Source organism: Mastomys coucha, unplaced genomic scaffold (assembly GCF_008632895.1).
Source record: "Mastomys coucha isolate ucsf_1 unplaced genomic scaffold, UCSF_Mcou_1 pScaffold15, whole genome shotgun sequence".
Lineage (NCBI taxonomy): Eukaryota > Metazoa > Chordata > Mammalia > Rodentia > Muridae > Mastomys > Mastomys coucha.
This window is the reverse complement of record NW_022196897.1, coordinates 80,211,959-80,233,465: the sequence shown is the minus strand read 5'-3', so window position 1 is coordinate 80,233,465 and position 21,507 is coordinate 80,211,959. Positions and strand designations below refer to the sequence as shown.

At 39.5% G+C, this 21,507-nt stretch overlaps 1 protein-coding gene across 1 annotated transcript in view; it reads left to right on the top strand.

The window, feature by feature from the left end:
* The window catches only part of Hsd17b12 (hydroxysteroid 17-beta dehydrogenase 12), a 138,040-nt gene that overhangs the window by 906 nt on the left and 115,627 nt on the right, over window positions 1-21,507 (top strand). The window lies entirely within an intron of this gene.

Here is a 21,507-nt window from a genome sequence, read left to right as displayed (position 1 = left end):
CCCTCTCACCTTTGTTTCTATTTTTTGAGAGGAGGGCTTTAAGAAAAACAAAAAACAAAAAAAACCCAGAAACATGTAATCATGATATATATGTGGCTCTCTGGTGTTTTGTAACTCACTGTTCACGTCTCAAACATTTTATAGAATTTTGGGGTGCGGTTGCCTATGGACTAAACACAAGACAGAAATCATGTTACTTTTCAAGTTTGTTTTGTTCATTGAAGAACATTTAAACAACTTAGCAGGAAAGACATGACAGTTAATATTTTGGGACAACAACATAATAATAGGAGAAAATATTTCGAGTAGAAATGAGTTTGTGAGCCCTTTTCTTGATGTGGGGCAAACAGTGATTTTATACAACTTTTAAAAATCACTTGTTATCATTTCATAGTCCCTGGGGACAAAGTGCTCACTGTGATTAAGATTCAGATTATATAATTTCACAATTGACTTGGTCAGTTTCTTTGTCAGCTTGGAAAAAGTTGTTTGCTGGGTTATTTATTTTTATTTTTTTAAGTCAATGTGACAGTAATCTCATAGGAAATCAGTTATCCAACAAAATGAAACTTGCAAAGAAAGCCCAGTGTTGCTTTGGCCTTATTATTGTTAATTGTTTACACAGTCTAAAACTCGGAGTGAAAGTCAAGGGTTGTGACATTGCCGTGTTCAAGGGAGATTTGGCTCCATCCAGATGAAGAGAAATTGCTAAGTTAGGGAAGTGTTTATGTAAGATTAAGAAAAGAAATTTGAACGAGAACATTGGGATATGAGAGAGAACTATGGTGTCATAATGGAAGTAAAGTATTGTTGGGGTCAGTTTACTTGAGTTTTGGATTTTTTTTTTTTTTAATGCTTAAGCAAAAGAAACGATGAGCAAGAGGGCTTAACAGGTAAAGGCGCCTGGCCTACACTTGACAGCCTGATTTCCGTGCTCAGGATTATCCACCGAGGAGGAGAGACTGACTCAAACCGTTGTCCTCTGACTTCTCTCCACAGGATTGCTTTGGTACAGGCACCACCTCCCCAGATAAAACACTATCCCCTGCCCCCAGGAAACAAACCTAAAATAAGTGGTCAGTTGTTTTTTTGTTTGTTTTTTTGTTTTTGTTTTTTTTTTTTTTAGTTTTTTTTGAGACAGGGTTTCTCTGTGTAAGCCCTGGCTGTCCTGGAACTCACTCTGTAGACCAGGCTGGCCTCGAACTCAGAAATCCGCCTGCTTCTACCTCCCCAGTGCTGGGATTAAAGGCGTGCACCACCACCGTCAGGCTTGTAAACATTTGTATGTAGCTTAGATCTTTAAACACTTCCTTTCTCTTCAAATTCAGATATTTCAGAACTAGGATTCTGATGAGTTCTTCGCAGCAGTTGGGTGGGTGCAGCACACTGTTTAGAAAACAGACTAGCAGAGACAGCACTTAGGGTCTTTGGGGTAAGCTGTGATTAGGCATTGACCTGAGGAGAGTTGGGATCTTAGGGCTAATGCTAATACATAAAGTAGCATTGTTTTCACCCTTATGGGTGCTGTCTTAATCTTGAGTGCTCATTCCTGTGTGATCTTTAAATAAATGCTAGTGGGAAGCATTCTTAGGGTGCTCTGGCTAATTTCTGTTAGTGATGTTAATTTATCTTCCTCTCGGTAGACAGTTAAATAGTTTATTCTGTAGTAATTAGTAGTGGTTCAGTTTTTGCCAACTTGGCATAAGCTTGGGTCATCTGGGAGGAGGGAATCTAAGTTGAGAAAATGCCCTGATAGAATTGGCCTGTAGGTAGGTCTGTGAGGGCATTCAGCCCATTAGTGATTGGTGTAAGTGGCAGTGGACTGTATAAACACTGAGTCAAGAGGAGCAAGGAAGGCAGTAAGCAACATTCCTGCATGGCCTCTGCTTTAGTTTCTGCTTCCAGGTACCTGCCTTGTATCCTACTCTGACTTTCCTCCATGATGGACTATGCTCTGGAGTTGCAAGTGAAGTAAACTGTTTCCTCCAGAAGTTGTTGGTCATGGTCTTTATCATCGCAGTTGAAAGCAAACTAGGACATAATTGTTGAATTAATAGTATAATAAAATTAGTATAGACTATATAGGCAAATGAATTTGTGTACATCGGTTCCAGTGCTACTAAATGCTATTTGTAGATATGGATACATTTGGAAAGTTAATATTTTATTTTGCTTTTTTTCTTGTTCTTAGTATGGTATAACACTATTGGGTGGGGCCATGGATCTTATACTAGTAACCTAATGTGAATTTTTAGGGCAAAAAAACTCCTGCTCATGCAGCTTCTGCAGGCTGGGCTCAACTAAAGTTACTGCAGTTGGCCACATTGGGAAAGGAACAGATAGAGGGTCCAGTGATCCCAAGTGTGTCTTCAGCCAAAACTTTAGATTAACTAGAGGAGAATTTGGGCAAAGGGCAAGTGGTACATAATTAAGCAGCTGTGGTCAGAGTGTAGCCTTGACTGTTACTGACTCTTCCCTGTCTCAGCTTTGGTCCTATTAGCTGGCATGAGAAGTGTTCGTCTCTGTCATCCTCTCCTAGTTATCATTCTCTGAAGGGATGGACCATTGTGGTTCCTACAGGCTGATCACTTCTATTCCAGGAGGTGCTCTGCCCTCGTGGATACTGGCCAACACCTGGGGTGGAGGGTTTGTTCCTCCACCCTTCCTGGAATTTCAGAATGTACATTTACATTATTTCAGCAGCCAAAGAACAAGGACAGGCACAGAAAGAAGGAAGAGATGCCAAGCTTTCCTTTGGCTTACCAAGTGGGCCCAAGTGGGGAGCCAGTGCTGTTTAGTAAAAGCAGTTTCTAAGTGTGTCTTTCAGTAAGGGCCAGTGAGATGGCAAATGGGAACCTCCCGAGTTGATGATGGTAGGAAAGCAGTGTGCTTAGTCCTCTGGGAGCTTGTGAGGGAAATTGCAGCTGTCTCTGGAAGTGATTGCCAAACAGCTCTCAAGAGTCCGCCCAAGTCAGCCTGGTGAAGAGTGTCAGAACGCAGAGGGAGAACAGCTTGCAGATACTGCTTTCTCTGGGGAAAGGACAAGTCAAGTCAGTGTGGTGTGAGAATTCTGTTAGCAGGGTCTGAGTGATAAGGTTGTTGAGTGGCCCAGTAGCCTGTAATACCATAGTGTGAATAGAAAAGCCTCTCAGAAGGACAGCTTTGTTTGATTTTCTGATTTTTTTTTTCCTCCTTAGCAAAACAAGGTAAATTTTGTCTTCTCTCCAGCTGGGAATTCAATACTCTGCATTCTAAAAAGTTATTTATACCACCATTAAGTGATGTTACTATTTCAATAACCAAGTCATAGGAGGAATGGAGGGAAGGCTAGACAATCTAAGAAGTTTACTAGTGAGGCCCTCTCAAGGGTGTTACCTTGTAGTGTAGTTAACAGATTGGCTTTGGAGTCATCTGGGTAGAGGCAAGCTTTTTTGCTCACTAAGTGACCTTGAACAAAGATAGCTAACCTCTAAGTATAACTTCATCTTTTAAGTGAGATAAATAAGTTTCTAGTGTAGTCTTGTTCATTTTCATGGGTAATAAGCAACTTTTATCATATTTTATCCATACAAAGCACATATATTTGATTAGTGGGGATTGTTAGAATGAAGAAACATAGCCATCTTCATGCTAGCAATGTATAGTTATTAAAGGATCATTGGGAGGTAATGAGCCTGGCCACAGGAGAATTCTGTACTTGGTAAAATTTTACTAGGCACTTGTGTCTGGCTCCCTTTAGTAAGTAAAAGCCAGGATAGACAGATTCAGTTATGTGCAATTTTTCAAGAACATTTGAAAAACCTTGAGGTCATCTTTGATCCTTCTCTAAATATAATCTGTTAGGAAATTCCTTTGACTTGAATTTCAAGATACTCAGATGCTCTCATTTCTAAGCCTTAATAATCAGCCTTCTATGTGCTTTCCCAGTGGCTGTGGAAAGCTTGTGTCCACTGTCATCACCAGTTATACATAACTGGGACCCTGGGCAGCTCCTGAGCCTTCAGTGTGACTGACTCAGTACCCAGCCGCTGGTGTAGCTCGAGGTTATGAGTGGTATGAGGACACTCAGTTCTTCCTGCTACAGGCCTGGGCTTCAGGGAATTGGGCCTGTCAGCTGTCAGTGTACAGTTCTTCAGCACTAGAGCATCGGAGCTAGTGATTCTCAGTGGTGTCTGGAGCTTGCAGCAACTGCTGTGTTGGCTCTTCATAGCTCTTGTTTCCCTACAGCCTCAGCACTGCAGTCTTTTCTCCTGGTTGTAATCTGGGATTCTTCAGCTGCCTTCTAACTGCCTCTGCTAACATACCTCTGCTGAGTATGCCTAGGGTTGAGATGCCTAGGAGGTACCTGCTTTTGTGTTACCTGCTCAGACTCTTCCACCATGGTAATGAACTAGAGCCAATGAGAATGCTTCTTGTCCAAATCTCACCAATCTCCTGAGTATACTAGCTGTTAGAGGTGGGGGAGGTGTTCCTCTTCAGCCAGAGTAAGGACAGTAAGATCAGGGTGGTTGTGGGTGGTCCAGTCATCTAAGGGTCATCTGAAGGTTTCATAACTCAAGTAAAGACTCCTGGAGTAATAGCCATGATAATTAGGGGTTCTGGCAACTGGCTTCATGGCTCTTTGGGGGTACTGGGAGCTTGAGTCTTCTCTGGGTGTCAATGGCTGGATTACATTGGTGGAAGATTTAACACACCTGGAGCTGTCATGATGTCAGTTTGAGAATCCCAGAGGGAGTGACTGCTTGATGGACAGTTCTGGGGATTCCCTGAAATAGCTGAAGCTTCAGTTGTTACTGAGTCCATGAACCTTCAACATATTAACATGTCCTGTAGACCAGATGTGGCCTGTAGACCAGATGTGGCCTGTAGACCAGATGTGGCCTGCTGGATTTGCCTATCACTTAGCATCACCCTTCAGCAATGCTCTTTACAAGAAGTCTTATTCAAAATTTTCTGTAGACCTGTAGACAAAGTTCAACAAATGGCCAGTTTGCTTCCTATACTCAATTGCTAGAATCACGCTGTCCTTGCAGCATCTGGACTAGAGATTGCTAGCTCTTACTGAACCTGCCACTGCAGTCCCTCTTCATCAGTGTTACCTGAGTGTCTCTTCTTTACAGAACACTTTGTACAAGTCTACTGTTGCATAAAACCCCACAGTCAAATTTCTCCTTACACTTGCACAGAATTTAACTTCATGAACATCAAGTTATTGGCATATTTTGATCTGCTTTGTATATTTCTGACAACATCTCTTTATGAATTCTTTAAAATAGATTGAGGGTTGGAGAGATGGCTCAGCAATTAAGAGCACTGGCTGCTCTTCCAGAGGACCTAGGTTCAGTTCCCACCACCCATATGGTGGCTCACAACCATCACTAACTCCAGGGCATCTGCTCTCCTTGGGCACCAGGCACACACATGGTACCCATACACATAAAATACAGTCTGTGTGTGCACGCATGCCTCTGTGCGTATGTGTGTGTGTTTCAGCAGGTGCTAGAAACCCAACTCATATCTTCTGTAACCACTTAGTTACCTTTCCAGGCTCTATGCATGCTTTCTTGACTTTATCTGTGCACAGTTTACTGTGTACCAAATTTAACCATGTGTTGAATATTGATTTTGTTGTTTGAGAGGTCTTTCTACTGTTTCACATTCATCCTCACACTTTCTGCTTTTAAGTTCTGTCCACTTTTTAGAGCATTGCGATTTTTTTTTTCCTTCAAGGACTACACATACAGAAGTCACTGCACATTTTAAAGCTATGACAATGCTTTGTATGCTTGCCTATTTGTCACCTTAGTTGTGTGTGTATAGGCTTGTATATGTGACATGTGCACAGCCAAGTGAGTGAGTTCCGTCATTTGTTCTAAACTGTAAGCCCTTCTGGAGTTTATTAGAATTTTATTTAGTGAATATCATGTTATGTTTGGAAGTGGATGTTTAGCTTTATTTTTGCATTTTGCAGAGTAGTTTGTATATCTCCCCCTCTTGGTTTTAAAACTCCAAGTATCACATACCTCTGAAAAGCTAGATTGAAATTAGCCAAGGCTATTCAGACAAAGACTGGTTACAAAATTATGACAGTCAGAAACCTATGGGACATTTTCTTAATTAGTTATTGATATGGCAGGGTTCAGCTCACTGTGTGTGGTATGACCCCTAATATGGCAGGGCTCAGCTCACTGTATGTGGTGTGACCCCTGGGCTGGTGGGTTGTATAAGCAAGCTCAGCTAGCCATGAGGAGCAAGCCAGTAAGCAGCATTTCTCCATGGCCTCTGTTTTAGTTCCTGTCTTAGTTTCCTCTGAGACTGTGACCTGAAAGCCAAATCTTTCCCCTCCAGCATGCTTTTGGTCATGGTGTTTATCACAGCATTAGAAAGCACGCTAAGACATGGTTGCCCACTGGGGCACTGACAGCCATCAAAGGCTGCATTCCTGAAGACAACTGACCCCCTTTTCCTATCAATTCCTAGTAGTTTTTCAGCTAATGTTGTGAGTTCATGAGCTGGAGTTTTGGTTGGCTGGATTTTGTATAGGTCTTGTGAATGCAGTTGGAACTACAAGGGCTGTTCTATGTTTTGTGGCTCTGTTGTGCACCTGTCCTCCACTGCCTCTGACTCTCCGAGTTTTGAAAATGAAATAGTCAGTCCTTGAGTGGTATGATGACAGGCTAGCCTTTCTTCCTCTGTGGTTTAGGAGATGGATACTGCCCCATTTAAATACTTAAATATTAATAGAATCTTGGTAACACCTTTATTCATGCTCATATCTTCCTTGTAAAAGTGTTCTGGGTAGGTTTTCTAGCTAGAAAGGTATTTTTTTGTTGTTATTGTTTTTGTCCCCCCCACCCCCCATTAAAGTGAATAAAACCTTGCTAACTGGGAAAGCTAAGATGGATTTGTAGAAATTGAAATTCTGGCATATTTAGCCAAAATAGTTTCTTAAAAAATTTGAGTTTCTAGTGAAATAAATCCAAACCTTCTAGAACTGTCAGCTCTTTTTAAAAGAAATTCTTTTTGTTTGGATCTCATATAGACAAGACTTTGAACCTACTAGGTAGCCAAGGATGCTCTTGCCCTTTGGATCTTTCTGCCTCCACATCTCAAATGTCGGGACTGCAGGTTTGTGTAGTCATGCCTGGTGTAACTTTTAGACTTTTATTGTAAAATATTGGAAACAGCTCCAGATTTCTTAGAAAACTTCCCTAGTAGTAAAGACATAGATTGTATATACAGAAAAAGCAACGGCAAGAAACCTAAACACACCACTAAGTTGGTTCTTGTCAGGTCATAGCAAGGAAAATAAACTACACAATCAAGATTATGCATGTTTAGAGAAAGGCCAGGTGAGCTAGATAGTTGAGTGTCCAAAGGCAGATGGTTGGTTACAGCTCTGTAGATTAAGAGCACTAACTGGAGTGCGGACAGCCAGCTGTGATGGCGGAGTAGTGAAGAAAGTGCTTGAGGTGCATTAGAGGAAAGAGCAGAGATGATTTGTGGTGTCCAGCAAGCATCCCCAATCTGAAATGTACCCTAAATTCAATGCCCCCAAGCATGTGGCACCCCCAAAATTTTAGATTTGGGAGCTTATGATTTTAGATTTGTCGCTTAGTACTCAGCTGATAAAGTTTATGCAAATGTTCCAAACTTTAAAGAACTCTAACAAATTCCTGAAACACTTCTGGTCCTGTACACTTTGGATAGCCAATCTATAACAATGAGATTGCTGGTGAGAACACATTTTATTACACATTCCTCCAACTTGTATGAGGAAAAAGATGGCCCTCTTTGTGCAAGAGCCTGAATGTGTAAAGAAAACGTAGGGACCTCTAGCTCTGGAGGGCACTATTATGCTGCTCACTTCGTAGACCCTCCTACACATTAAGAGTGCTGCATTGGGAGGGGGTGGGCGCTTGTTTATTTTGTGTAGTATTGCAAGCTAAGTTTGTGGATCCAAGATCTGTAGAGTCTCACTCAGCTGTGCTCATAACCCTGATTTTACTGATTCTGTTGATGACAATGAATTGCCAAAGAAATATTGCATAGATTTAGTGTATGCTTCTCAAGGCAGTCAGGAAAGGGTACAGTTTCTTTTAGAAATTTAAATAATCAATTTTATATTTCCCTTAGCATTTACAGCATGTGAAAAACCCATTCTCTAGGTTGTTTTTTTTTTCTAATGACTGGCATTAACTGCTCACAGTTAAGCTAGCTTCAAGTAGAAATACTGTCATCCAAGCTCAAATGACAGCCTAGACTCCAGTCCTGTCACATAAGCAGTGCTGGTGCAGTAAACAAGCTCCCTAATCCTGCACAAGAAATCCTAGAATTTTGGTATGCAACAGGAGCTTATATATGTCCCAGTACCTATCATTGCCTGTCATGTGAAAGGAGGCAATGGTGCCCGTAGATAATGTGAACAGAGAGAAAAACAACAGTTCTACATCAGGCTGGACAGCAACATTCCCACATTCTAGACTAGAGGACACTGACTTCATGAGATATTATTGTAACGGTGACATCTTTATTTGAGAGTCTTTTGAGTAGTCTCAAATGATTCCACGGTGACCCTGTGAGATAGCACTGGTTCCACATAATATATCAGTACCAGGGAGAAATACAGCAGTGGGTGTAAGTAAGGGTTATACAGCTAGAAAATGTCAGAAAAATTGAGTCTTGGTTTCTTTTCTTTTCTTTTTTTTTTTTTATTACTTTAAATTCCATGCTTTTTCCAGTTTACTCTGAGAGTTACTGAGTAAGGGTGATTTTAAGACAATCTGGAATACATGCACAAGAGCTAACAGTTGAAACATTCCTCAAATGTTGCTTAAATGTGAAAGGTCTGTTCATGTCATGTCCATATATAAGCTTGCAAGACTTACAAGAATTAGATGTGCTTGTTCAAAATAGATTCTAGGGCTTCTACAGATCTACTTAGTCCAAAGCTGTAAGAAAAGAATATGAAGTGTGTGTGTGTGTGTGTGTGTGTGTGTGTGTGTATTCATTCTCCCCTTCTCCACTTTCTCCCTGTGTAGCCCAGGAGAACTTGGAACTCACTAGGTGACCCAGACTGATCTTGAACTCAGCCTCCTGTTGAGACACTGGGATTATAAAGGTGTTACCTCCCCTGTCCTGAAAATTTATTTTTAATCAATAAAGGTTTCTTTAAAAAAAAATCAAACTAGTACATTTATTTATTTATTTGGGGCCAGGGTACACACATGACACAGAAATCAGGGAGAAATCAGGAGCCAGTTTTCTTCTTTCACTATGGGAGTCCTGCCTTGTCAGCTTGACAGCAGATGCATTTACCTGCTTAGCCATCTTGTCACAGATAAAACTTCTTAAGGATTAAAGAGGGGTTAGCAGCTAAGAGCACCTGCTCTGTAATCAGAAGGACCAGTGTTCAGATCCCAACACCCATGTAATAAGCTGGGTGTTCCTACAGATACCTGCAACCCCAACTCTTGGGATTGGGGTCAGTGGAGACAGCTTTCACTGGGTTATTAGGCTTTCAGCCTAGCTGAGAAAACAGGAGAGAATCTGCCTCACAAGGAACTGGACTCTGCACATGCCTAGGAGGAAACATCTGCCTAGACACATATACGTACATTCAGCTCACTCCCTCTCTCCCTCTGTTCCTCCCCTCCCCCACCAAAAATAGTATTCTTAAGATGCCATCATTTTATGAAACTATTATGGTCAGCTTCCTCAATCCATGTAGACTTTCTTGTATCCATTTTTGAGACCAGGGCTTGATTTATGATGGTGTTAAAATTTCCAGTGTTTCTGAATTTAATATGTATCTATAACTTTGACAGTTAAATGGAGATTCTTTTATTGATCAAGTCTGTGTTTGTGTGTTTGAAATAGAATAAAGACAGAGGAAAACATTTGATTCTCAGTATATTGCTCTGTGCTCAGAGCTACAGGAGTACCTCTGCTGTGTCCCACTTGTCCCTTGTTGGAAGCTGGGATTGAGGAAAGAGGGGAGTTGGGCAAATAGAATCTTTTAATTTTGCTTTTTTAGGTAGGTCCACAGAAACGTAGCTGAAAGCTTTGAAAATTTAACAGTAAAGAGCTGAGAAAATAGTATTTGTTATTTTTTCTATTGGTGATTGATTTTATTGGCTCAATAATCTTAGTTTATTTTTTATCATACTTAGAGAAAAGAAACTTTTAAGTCTGTTTTCTTATAACTAGGTTTTTATAAATTACCTTTTTGTGGGGCTGGAGAGCTGGTTCAGTGGTTAAGAGTGCTCTCTGCTCTTCCAGAGTACTTGAGTTTGGTTCCCAGCACCCACATGGAGTAGATCATAATTACTTAACATCTGCAGGGGATCCAGTTCTTCTCTGGGCACTCCTGTGCACACCCCACCAACGTAGAATTAAAAACATAATTTTTTTAAAAGATCATTTTTATTGTGAAATTAGTACAAGTTAGCTTTTTAAGATTTATTTATTTATTTTATGTATATGGGTACACTGTAGCTGAACAGATGGTTGCGAGCCTTCATGTCATTGTTGGGAATTGAATTTTAGAACCTCTGCTTGCTCAGGTCAATCCTGCTTGCTCTAGCCCAAAGATTTCTTTTATTATTATAAATAAGAATACTGTAGCTGACTTGAGACGCACCATAAGAGGGCATCAGATCTCATTATGGGTCGTTGTGAGCCACCATGTGGTTACTGGGATTTGAACTCAGAACCTCGGAAGAGCAGTCAGTGCTCTTACCTGCTGAGCCCAGTATGAGTTACTCTTAGTGAAGCTTCTTTTTTCTTTATTTTATTTTTCTTTCTATTTATTTTTGAAGAAAGTTTCTCCAGGTGGCCTTGGCTGGCCCCTGCCTCTGCAGTGTTGCCACTGATTGGCTTGTTTTATTTTTTTGAGACCTATTTACTGTTGCTCAAGCTGGCCTTTGAATTTGCGATTTTTCTGTTTCAGCCTTCTGAGGGCTGGGATTATATGATGACTCTTGTGGATGCAGGTGTGTGTACATTTATGTTTTTTGAGACAAGTTCTCTCATTGGTCCTATGGCTCACCAAGTAGAGTAAGGTGGCTGGCTAGAAAGTTCTAGGTATTTCCTTGTTTACCTTCTCAGCACTGGAATTATAGTATATCACCCTCATGGCTTTTTAAATGTAGGTTTTATTGATTAAATTCGGGTTTATCAGTTTACCAACTGAATGATCTCCCCAAATTGTCATGGTGATTCTTTAAACAAAAAATGCTTTTTAGATTTATTTTATGTATATGAGTGTTGACTTGCATATATGAATGTATACCATGTATATTTGTATATTCTTGGTGCCCCTAGACATCAGAAGGTGACACTAAATCCCCTGGAACTGGAGTTATGGAAGTCACCTTGTGTATGCTGGTAACCAAACGTGGCTCCTATAAGAACAGTATATATACTAAACTGCTAAACCATCTTCGGACCTTTTAAAGAGTCAGTATGAAGGGTAGAAGTAGGAGGATCAAAAGCTTAACATTATCCTTGGCTATGTAGTAAATTTGAGGCCAGCCTGGGCTGCATGAGACGCTATATAAAAAACAACAACCAAAAAACAAACAAAAATGCAGTAAATTGAATAGGATAGCACTGTTGATGGCATTTAAAAATATTTTTTCCTTTAGACTTTATTTTGTTTGCTCGTTTGTTTGGTTAGTTGTTTTTTCAAGACAGGATTTCTCTGTGTATTCCTTACTATCTTGGAACTGTCTTTGTAGAATAGGCTGACCTTGAACTAACACACAACACACACACATACACACACACACTCTTGATCGCACACAGGCTGACCTTGAACTCTCCCATCTGCTGGGATTTAAGTGAGCTACCACAGCCCTGTTAGTTTTGTTTTTTAAAGTTTTTATGAGACTAAGGGTGAATCCCAGGGGATCATAGGAGATAGTAGTGTCCATTAAAGGAGGAGGGCAGCGACTGAGAAAGGAAGTCAGATGAGAGAGGAAGCAAAGACTATAAGCCTTTTCTTTTTTAAAGTAAATACATGTTCATAGAGGTAAGGGAGACAGCAAAGTTCAGAGAACTGTGAAGTGTTGGAGGTCTGTGCATTGACAAATACAAAAAGAAGGAGCAGGCATTGAGAAACAAGTACTGTTCTGTCAGGTTCTGAATGATAGCCATGCAGTCCTACCATAGATCAACACCAAGCTGAGCTCAGTGCTTTACTTTCTGTGTGTGAATCCTTTGGTTCAACAATTGGTGTCAGAACTGTATGCTGTAGTTTATAGTCGAGAAGAGTTTGGAGGCTCAGCATATAATGTTTTAGGAAAGGGAGAGAGAACATTGTTGTTATTGTTTGGAGAACATTGATTTTGATCAGTCTATTTCCCAAAGCACTTTAACTGATAAACTTAACTGATAAATCAGTTTAACGTTTCCTTTTTGGACAGGAAGTATATATAGTATAGGGAAATGCAAGAGCTGAATCCTTATCCCACTTTTACATTTTGGTGAACTGCTCTGTGTCGTCTCCCCTCCCCCCCCCCCGCACCCCCTCAGTTAGCTTTGTCTAAAAACCTTCACTTTGTACGTCTTCTGAGATGTTTGACTTCAAACATCTTGACAGCACTGTAGACATATAAGCATTATGCATCCTCTGGACTTCAGGCCTTTTCCCCACTTCCATTTTCAATTAGATACCTAAAAATAGAATTGTCCCATGGTTCAATCAAACTGTGTGAAGTTCAGATCCCTGCAAGGTTTATTTTGGGTTCTGCTGCAGCTTTGTCATGATCAACACCTGATTCTCTTTTTGATGTGATTATCTAATATATATCAATTTTAGAAGATAACTAAAATAGACTTCCTCCCTACAATTTTGTTAACGTAAGCTCTATTTCTGAATTAAAAGTTCAGTTAGTTTAATCACAGTGTTAAAGACTTAACCTTAAGCTTTGATCTTAATAGGCATAAGAAGTATGGAAATGAATTAAGGATATAGTAAAATTATTACTAATGCAGTGACATTTCAACTGCTATATAATTAGAAGATTTTGTGCTTGACATAACTCCTATTATTTTATTATAGACATTAGTATAAGAGACTGTTAGAAGTTCACATCATTTCTCCTTCAGTATCCCACTGTTCCCATCTCAGAATAAGAGGAAATTTTTTTTCTTAAGATTTTTATTCTTATTTCAAAATTAGATTCTTAGAATTATGCTATTATGACCTAACAGTACTTATTTATAGCTAAAGTAAACCCTTTGGACCAGAGATTTAACTCAGTGGTAGATTAACATGTGTGAGGTCCTGGGTTCAAGTCCTAGATCCACAAAGAAAGAAAAAAGTAATATCTTTGAAATGAGATGTTTTTCAAAATTTGCTTTGAATCTTTTTTTTTTAAGTCATAAGATTAGGATTATATGTGAAGATTATCAAACCTTTTAGAAATATTTGCTTTACAGTATATTTGTTGGAGATTGTGAATTCTTTTTTTAATACACACTATTTGTTAATATGACTGTGAATGAAGTGTTTTTTATTTTCTGTGTTTTGGATTCTCCTAGAAGCAGTTTTTGAGACAGCTAGTTGACTTGCACCATAAGCCTAGGAAGCACTAGGGTACAGGAGAAGCAAGTCTGGCCAATTTAGAGAGCATTGTTAGATGCCAGCTGAAGCTTAATGCCTCTGCAGTGTTGGCAACAATACAGGGCTCAAGAGTTCAGTTAATCCAAGGCAGAGGCAGGGAGTTATGGTATTTATGCACTAGAGGCCACTAGTCACTGGTTGAAGCTAGTTGAAGCTCTTAGTTGGAAGAGGACCCACTCAGTAGAACTATTCTTCAGTGTAGCCACAGAGGAAGTCTGTGGGTACAGAGATACCAACAGAATGTGCTGCTTCATGGGATGGTCAGAGAGGAGGGGTTATGGGCAGAACACCACGAACTTAGCTGTAATAACCATCACAATTTTTGCATTTGGCCCTACTTTATTTAAATAAAGCAGTGTGTGAGAATGGGGAAGTCATTCCTGTAGATAATAAAAGAAATGCAGTATAATGTAGCATAAGTGGATAAGTATTACAGTCTTGTGTTAGATGGTGCTTTTACCATATTGTGATAGTTGGTGAATTACCCTATTAAAATTCTCTGTAAATACAGGTGGCCATTAACTGAATATTGACTGGACTCATAAGTTTGTGATAAGCATATGAGCTAACCTTTTTTCTCTTCAGAATCAGTGCTGATTTATAATATGGGAAATGATTTCTACTGGTCCTCTACATGGTAGTTACAACTCTTAGCTAAGTTGTAGCACATAAAGTTGGTTGCTTGTTGATAGAATCTTACATTTGTGTAGGAAGTGAATACTTCAGAGGTGGTTGGCCCTTTGCTTTGCCACAGGAGTTACATTTCAGTTATTTTGGTGCTTGCTTTGTTTAGCTTGGCCTTGGGTGTTGGTTAGGGATGGACAGTGGAATGCAAGTAGAAGTGTGCTGGAAGAAGGGCTTCTGAGACGCCTTCCTGGGCCTGGAAGAGAGTCTGAAGAGAGAGTATAGTTATGTGAGAATGTGATGTCAGCAGGCATCCATAGGACTGGAGGAAACAGATTGGGAAAAGAACTGAGACTTGATTGTAGAGTAGAAAGATAAAAAGTACTGGATCTAGGAACTTGGGACCAAGCCACTGACTTCACTCATGCTGGCAGGTTTTTCACCTTTCTGCTGACTTTGAGATAACAAATCCCTCTTTCCTGAAAAGGATTTCTGTTCCTTGCCACTGGATATCTCCTAAGCTATAGACTAAAGAGAAATGGAAGGAATGTTTCTTGTTTGGAATGCAATGTCATACTTGGTCAAAACTACTAGATATAAAAATCAGGCATCGTAGGCCATACCTGCAATCCTAGCTCTTGGGGGATGAAGAAAAGGGAAAAAGACCTTGGCCAAAGCAATCTCTAATAAAAAGACCAAAGATTGCTGGAGAAATCATAATACTTGATCTCAAATTATACTGTTGAGCCATAATAACAGAAACTGCAGAGTATTGGTAGGAATACAAAACAAAACAAACAAATCCATAAAATAAACAAAAAATGAAGTAAAAACAAACAAACTAACTAAAAACCAGGCATGAAGAACCAGTAGAGTAGAGGACCTAGAAATAAACCTGGACAGCTGTAGCTACCCTGTTTTTGACAAAAGGAATAAACAGCATTTGTTGGAGAAAATGTTGCTAGAAAAACTGGTTTCCATGTGTAGAAAAATGAAACTAGATTCATATCTTCAAAAATCAACTCAAAGTGAATCAAAAACCTTAATAAGACCTGAAACTTGGAAACTGCTAGAGAAATTGCTAGGTAAAACAATTAAAAATTGAGAAGGACTTGAAAAAGTGCCCAAATACCTCAGGATTAATCCCAAAAAATTGACAGAGAGACTGATGAAATTAAAAAGCTTCTGAAGAGTAAAGAAATAACCACCTTGCTGGCCATGGTGGTACACACCTTTAATCTCAGCACTCAGGAGGCAGAGGCGGATGGATCTTTGTGAGTCAAGACTGGCCTTCACAAATGAGTTTCAGGCCAGCCAGAATTACAGGTGAGACTCAAAATAAATAAAGAAGTAAAATAACAAAGAACTATCAGAGAGAGGAAACAGCCTGCTCACTGGGGTGGGAGAGTTTGCCAACTATATTATCAAACAGGACATTTATATCTAGAGTATATAAGCAACTGCAAATTCATAGCAAAAAATTAAATTAATAATCAAATAATGCATTGAATAGACAGTTCTCAAAGGAAACTTTAAAGATGGCCAACAAATACTTGAAATTGTTCACCATTTCTAGCCACCATGAAATTCAGAGTGAACCTACTTTGAGATTTCATCCTAAACTCAGAATACTTACCATCAAGAAAGCAAATAAGAAATGCAGGCTTATTTGTAAAAAGAAGAGAGCTCTTATTCATTGCTGTTAGGTGGCCAAATGCATGCAGCCACTACAGAAATAAGTACAGAAATCTCTCAGAAAAACTAAACAGAAGTACCAAATAACCCACCAATAAGTCCTCACCACTGAGACACTTCCACCCTGTGTTTGATACTGTGTTACAGTAGCTAGGAAGCAACCTGGTTTGTGGCCATGCTCTTTCTCCTTAGTAATGTTTGAATGTAATGCATTAGTGATGCTGCTCTCTATTCCTGATATCTCTTCTATTGCTTGTATAAGCCATGTTGGTTGGAGATGCTTTCCACTGTGGTTTTATTTTTATTTGATTCATTTGAGTTCTTAAGTTTTGTTGTATCTAGGTCAAGTTTTTTGTTTTTTTGTTTTAATTTCCTTGCTATTTTTTCTTTTACATTGCTGACTCATCAATTTTGCTGATTTTTTTCATGCATTTGATTCATATCCTTGTTTGTATACTCTTTAATTTTAAATTATGTATATGAATGTGTCTGAATGAGTATTTGTCCAGTGCTCATGGAGGCCAAGAGGGTGTTAGATCCCCAGAAGCTAGCTAGAGTTAGAGGTGGTTGTGTGTGCTAGGAATTGAATTTTGGTCCTCTGGAAGAACACGTGCTTAACTGCTGAGATCTCCCTTCAGGTTCCTGATAATTTTTACCAGTTAACTTCTGAGATATTCATCTGGCATTTTATTTATATTAGTACTTTTGAGTTCAGTAACTTGAGTTCAGAATATGAGGTTTTCAAGGAGTCCCATTGCCTTACCTTTTCACGTTTCTTGGGCTTGTGTTGTGGTTTATGTATCCATAGCCTCGACTGTCTCTTCTGGTTTTATTTGAGCAGCTTGTTCTTTTTTAAAAATTATTTTATTTTTATTTATGTGGCTGTTTTACCTGCATGTTTGTCTGCGCACCACATATGTGACTGGTACCTAAGAGGCCAGAAGAGAACATCAGATCTCTTGGGACTGAGGTTACAGTGAACCTCCATGTGAGTGCAGAGAACTGAACTTAGGTCGTCAGGAAGAGCACCCAGTCCCCTTAACCGTTGAGCCTTCTCCATCTCTGAGCAACCTGTTCATGAGCACTTGATTCCCAGGACTACTCAGCAAGGAGGAAGCAAAGTGCTTGGAATTCAGCCAGATCTGGGCTCAGTGCATTGCTGTCCATTTTTACTTTTCAGTGCCCTTTCACCTGCCTTGTGACTCCTGAAGCTTCTCCTCTTGGCTTTACTTTTTCTTGTTCACATTCTTCCCTTCAGCTGCCATGGACATCACTTCTAGTCCACCATCTCCCCGGGAGTCCTAAGTGCTTGTTACATTTATTTCCCTCCCTTCCTCCCTCCCTCTCTCTCTCTTTCTTTCTTTGTTCCTTCCTTCCTTTTGTAAATAGATTATTTTCTCACATAATATATTCTGATTATGGTTTCCCCTCTCTCTACTCCTTCCAGTTCCTTCCCACCTTGTTTCCATTCCAGATCCACTCTCATTAGAAAAGAACAGACTTCTAAGAGATAATAAAATGAAACAAAAATAAAATATAATAGAATAAGAACTATCACATCAGTATTGGACAAGAGAAACAGAAGAACTGAAGAGAAGTCACATGAGTCAGGAATGCATTTGTTCACACACTTGGGAATCCCATAAAAACACTAAACTGGAAGCCATAATATATACTAGTATTGGATTGCTTTTGGTGTGTTGTATTTTGCAGTATGGTGTGAGTATAGCATTGAACAAAATGGACAGAGTGTTTGTTCTCTTAGATCTTACATATTAATAGAGAAAGACAGACAATGAACAAATGGTTGACAAGTCTAGTAAGATGTAGTAAGAGAAAAATTCATCGTGGTAGAGTAATGGGTAGAGTAATGGGGAGCAATGGGAAGGGTGGGAAGAGAGTTTGTATCCCTGCTATTTTACATGGGGATGCAGCCATTCCGATTCAGGTGACACCTAAACTGAGATCTAAATGACACTTTCTTCACCCCTTTCCAGCCATATGAGACTCATTATTGTTCTAATGAATTTGTAGCACAAATTAATGTTTGTATTTGCTTATTCCTCTGACTGGAATACTCTTACTAGGTAGCCATGATTTAAATGAATGTGGGTGGAGGGAGGGTCAGGGGAGAGATTATGGTCAGTTGTTATCAGGCAAATGGAATTCTACAGGTGCAAAGGATGAAACTGACTGCTTCTGAGTTACATAGATAATCCCAGCTAAGACCTTTGTGTTTCTTTGATAAATAATTTTAAAATAATGCATCTAAATTGAGGCCCATCACATGCATATACATGGTACTTGGATCTCTTTGAAGACTGAGCTTACTGAAATTGTTTTGTTTCAATTGCTTCTTCACAAAAATTAATTTGGACTAACTGTAACAAAAAACTAAATCATCTTCAACTTGGGCTTAATTAACAGAACACTTTAGCCTGGATGGTCTCAAGAGCAGATATTTATTTTCCAGTTCTGAAGACATGAAAGCCCAAGATCAAGGCAGATAATGTCAGGTGAGGGCATGCTTCCCAATGTGCAAATGGCATCTTCTTGTGTCCTTATTTGATGTGTATCATGTAAGGACACAGACCCAGTCAGGAGTTACTATCTAATAATCTCCTCAAGTCCCATCCCTAGAGGTCACCACATTTTGGATTTAGCTTCAGTATATGAACTTATAGAGAGATGAAACCACATAGTGTAACATTTTGTCCATTGGACTATAAAGCCCAGTCTCCTATCACATTACCTGTATTACAAAGAAAAATTTGGAAAATTTTGTGGTTAAGTAGAAGTCTAGAAACAGTTTTATTCTAAAGCAGGTTTTTTTTGTTTTTGTTTTTTTGGTTTTTGTCATGTTCTTTCTTTCTTTCTTTCTTTCTTTCTTTCTTTTGAAACAGGATCACTGTGTAGCCTTGACTGGTTTAGAACTTGCTAAATAGACCAGGCTGGCCTTGAAATCACAGAGATTCACCTGCTTCTGCCTCACATGCAGGAGCCACCAAGTCCACCCTCTAAATCAATTTTTAAAAAGAATAAAAGGGTAAATTGTTGCGTAAGCTTCTTTAAAAACTGCATATTTATTGACTGTATATAAGTACTGTGCTTAGCTGCTGATCTTTTCCTAAGTATATGGAAAATATTTTACACTGCACATTTGGTTTATAAGAAAATATAGCTCTGAATTACTGAGTAGCAAACTGCTGGTGTAACTCTAAAATGATTATACAAAAAATAAATGTAAACCTTATTTTTGCTGAGCACGGCACATGTCTTCAGCACCACCCACTCTGAGCCACGTCTTCCTGGCACAGCTGCAGCTGCTGACAGATCTGCTACCGCAGGGTTGGTGTTCTCAGTGCCTGACTTAGGTCATTTCTACCTTAGTGTTTAACTTGCTTTGTTTTCCCTCATCCTTTATTTACATTGTCTAGATAATGGTGCTTGGAACATAATTGGTCTAGTCAGTTAAAGATCACCTGTTGTAGTGGTTTTCAAGAACAGAAGAGAAGTGAAGTTCTTAAGTATCACTGAGACATCATCCCCAACAGCAGCTCTAACCTTTTTTACCCATCTTTCCTGAGATGAGGACCGAACACATTAGCCAAGTTTTCTTTTAGCTCACTGCCCTCCAGTGGAGAAAATATAGGGCAGTGAAACAGTTCAGGTGACAAGTGGTGGGAAGAAGAGTACTAACACAGCCACATACCAGCCAACCAGGTGACTGTTTCTGCATCCCAGAATACCACAGTAGGTCTTCTGTGGTTTGGTAACTCCCTCAGAGGGACTGATAGTCAGTGCTTTGACTTGACACCTTTTGCATAGTGCATTGTGGCCTTTGTCCTGTGTTACAACTGGGTTACAGCTTATGAAAAATTACTTAACTCTAGGAGGAGGAGAGAAGGTTTCCCTTTCAACAATGAAAACTTAAGTAACCAAAGAAAATCCTACTTTTATTTAGTGGCTATAAATAAGAAACATTTTGCCTTTTGCTGCACTTCTGTGTTTTTTCAAAGCACTCAGAATATGGGCATTTGGCTAGACTCATCCCAGTTCTGAAGATAAAGAGCTGTGCCATCTGCTGTGATGTGATTGGTGCATGGTCTCCTGTTCACATCTTACTGATGTGAACAGTGTCTGCAGGTGATTGAGTCCCTGACAGAATCAGCTTTAGCACACATGCAGCTATATGGTCCGAGGATACTGAATTCTACAGTATGATGCTGTGAACATTGTGTCTTCTAGAAGGGAGAGAGAACTGGCTCACTAAAGGAGGCTTGAAGTGAAAGTTTCTGGATATGTCTGAAGTCTCCAGGCTGGCCTTGAACTCCAGATCCTCCTGCCTCTGCCTCCTTCAGCAAATGCTACTGGCCTGCACCACCAGAACCGGCATGTCTGAAGTCTCTAGAGGCTCAATATGACTGGTTTCAGTTACAAAAAGTTCTTTACCTCTATTTTTATTCACATGATGAATTTTGTTTTTAAAATTGGGTGAACTATGATAATATACTCTGAAGAGTGCTGTTGATTATGGGAGACTGTTAGAAATTATGCTGATGATGACTTCTATTTAGATGAAGCTTTTGTAGAGTTTAGCTAGTATTTAGAAATAAACACGTATTTTGCTTTCACAAAAGGCTCAGTGCAAAAATACTTTTTTTAATTGAATAAGTTACCTCTATCCTTTGAAATTCTTTAAGGCTTCTGTTGGATTTGTGGAATTTCCATGAGTCATCTTTTGTCCTAGCTAGTTTTGTTCACTTGACCCAAGTTAGAGTCATCTGAAAGGAAAGCACCTCAGTTGAGAAACGCCTCCATAAGACCCACCTGAAAGGCATTTTCTTAATTAGTGATTGATATGGAGGCCCAGCCCATTGCTGGTGGTGGCATCCCTGGGCTTGTGCTTCTGGGTTCTATAAGAAAGCAGGCAGAGCTAGCCATCATGAGCAAGCCAGTAATTAGCACTTCTCCATGGCCTCTGCATCAGCTCTTGCTGCCAGGTTCCTGTCCTATTTGAGATCCTGCCTTGACTTTCTTCAGTGATAGACTACAATATGGAAGTGTAAACCAAATAAACCTTTTCCTCACCAACTTATTTCTCATAGTGTCATTGAAGCAGTAGAAACCCTAAGACATCTTTTAATCTTTTTGAAAGCATCTAATATTTCATAGCAATTTTCTAGTTTTAAAATATAACTCTTTGTAATAGAGTAATATACCTTTTAAACTTAGTTTTGCAGAGATTTTTGTCTTCATAAAAAAGCTACTAAAGTTTGCACTGCAGTAAGATATATGAAATTAGTATTATAGCGCTTAGGGTCCCAAGTAACATGTGATATATTTAGCAGGTTGAATGCTTTAAACCTAAGGTGTGGTGTATTAATTTTAAGAAAATATTCAGGCTTCTAAAATGGATAAAAAAAAATTGCTTTCTTAACTCAGACTGCAAAGGTGGTGGTACTAAGGATGCCCACAGAGCTCTTAGGTCCAAGGCAAGGCTTATGATGAACATTCAGCCTGACACAGGAAGCCGTGGTTTCCAGCTGCAGTGCTGA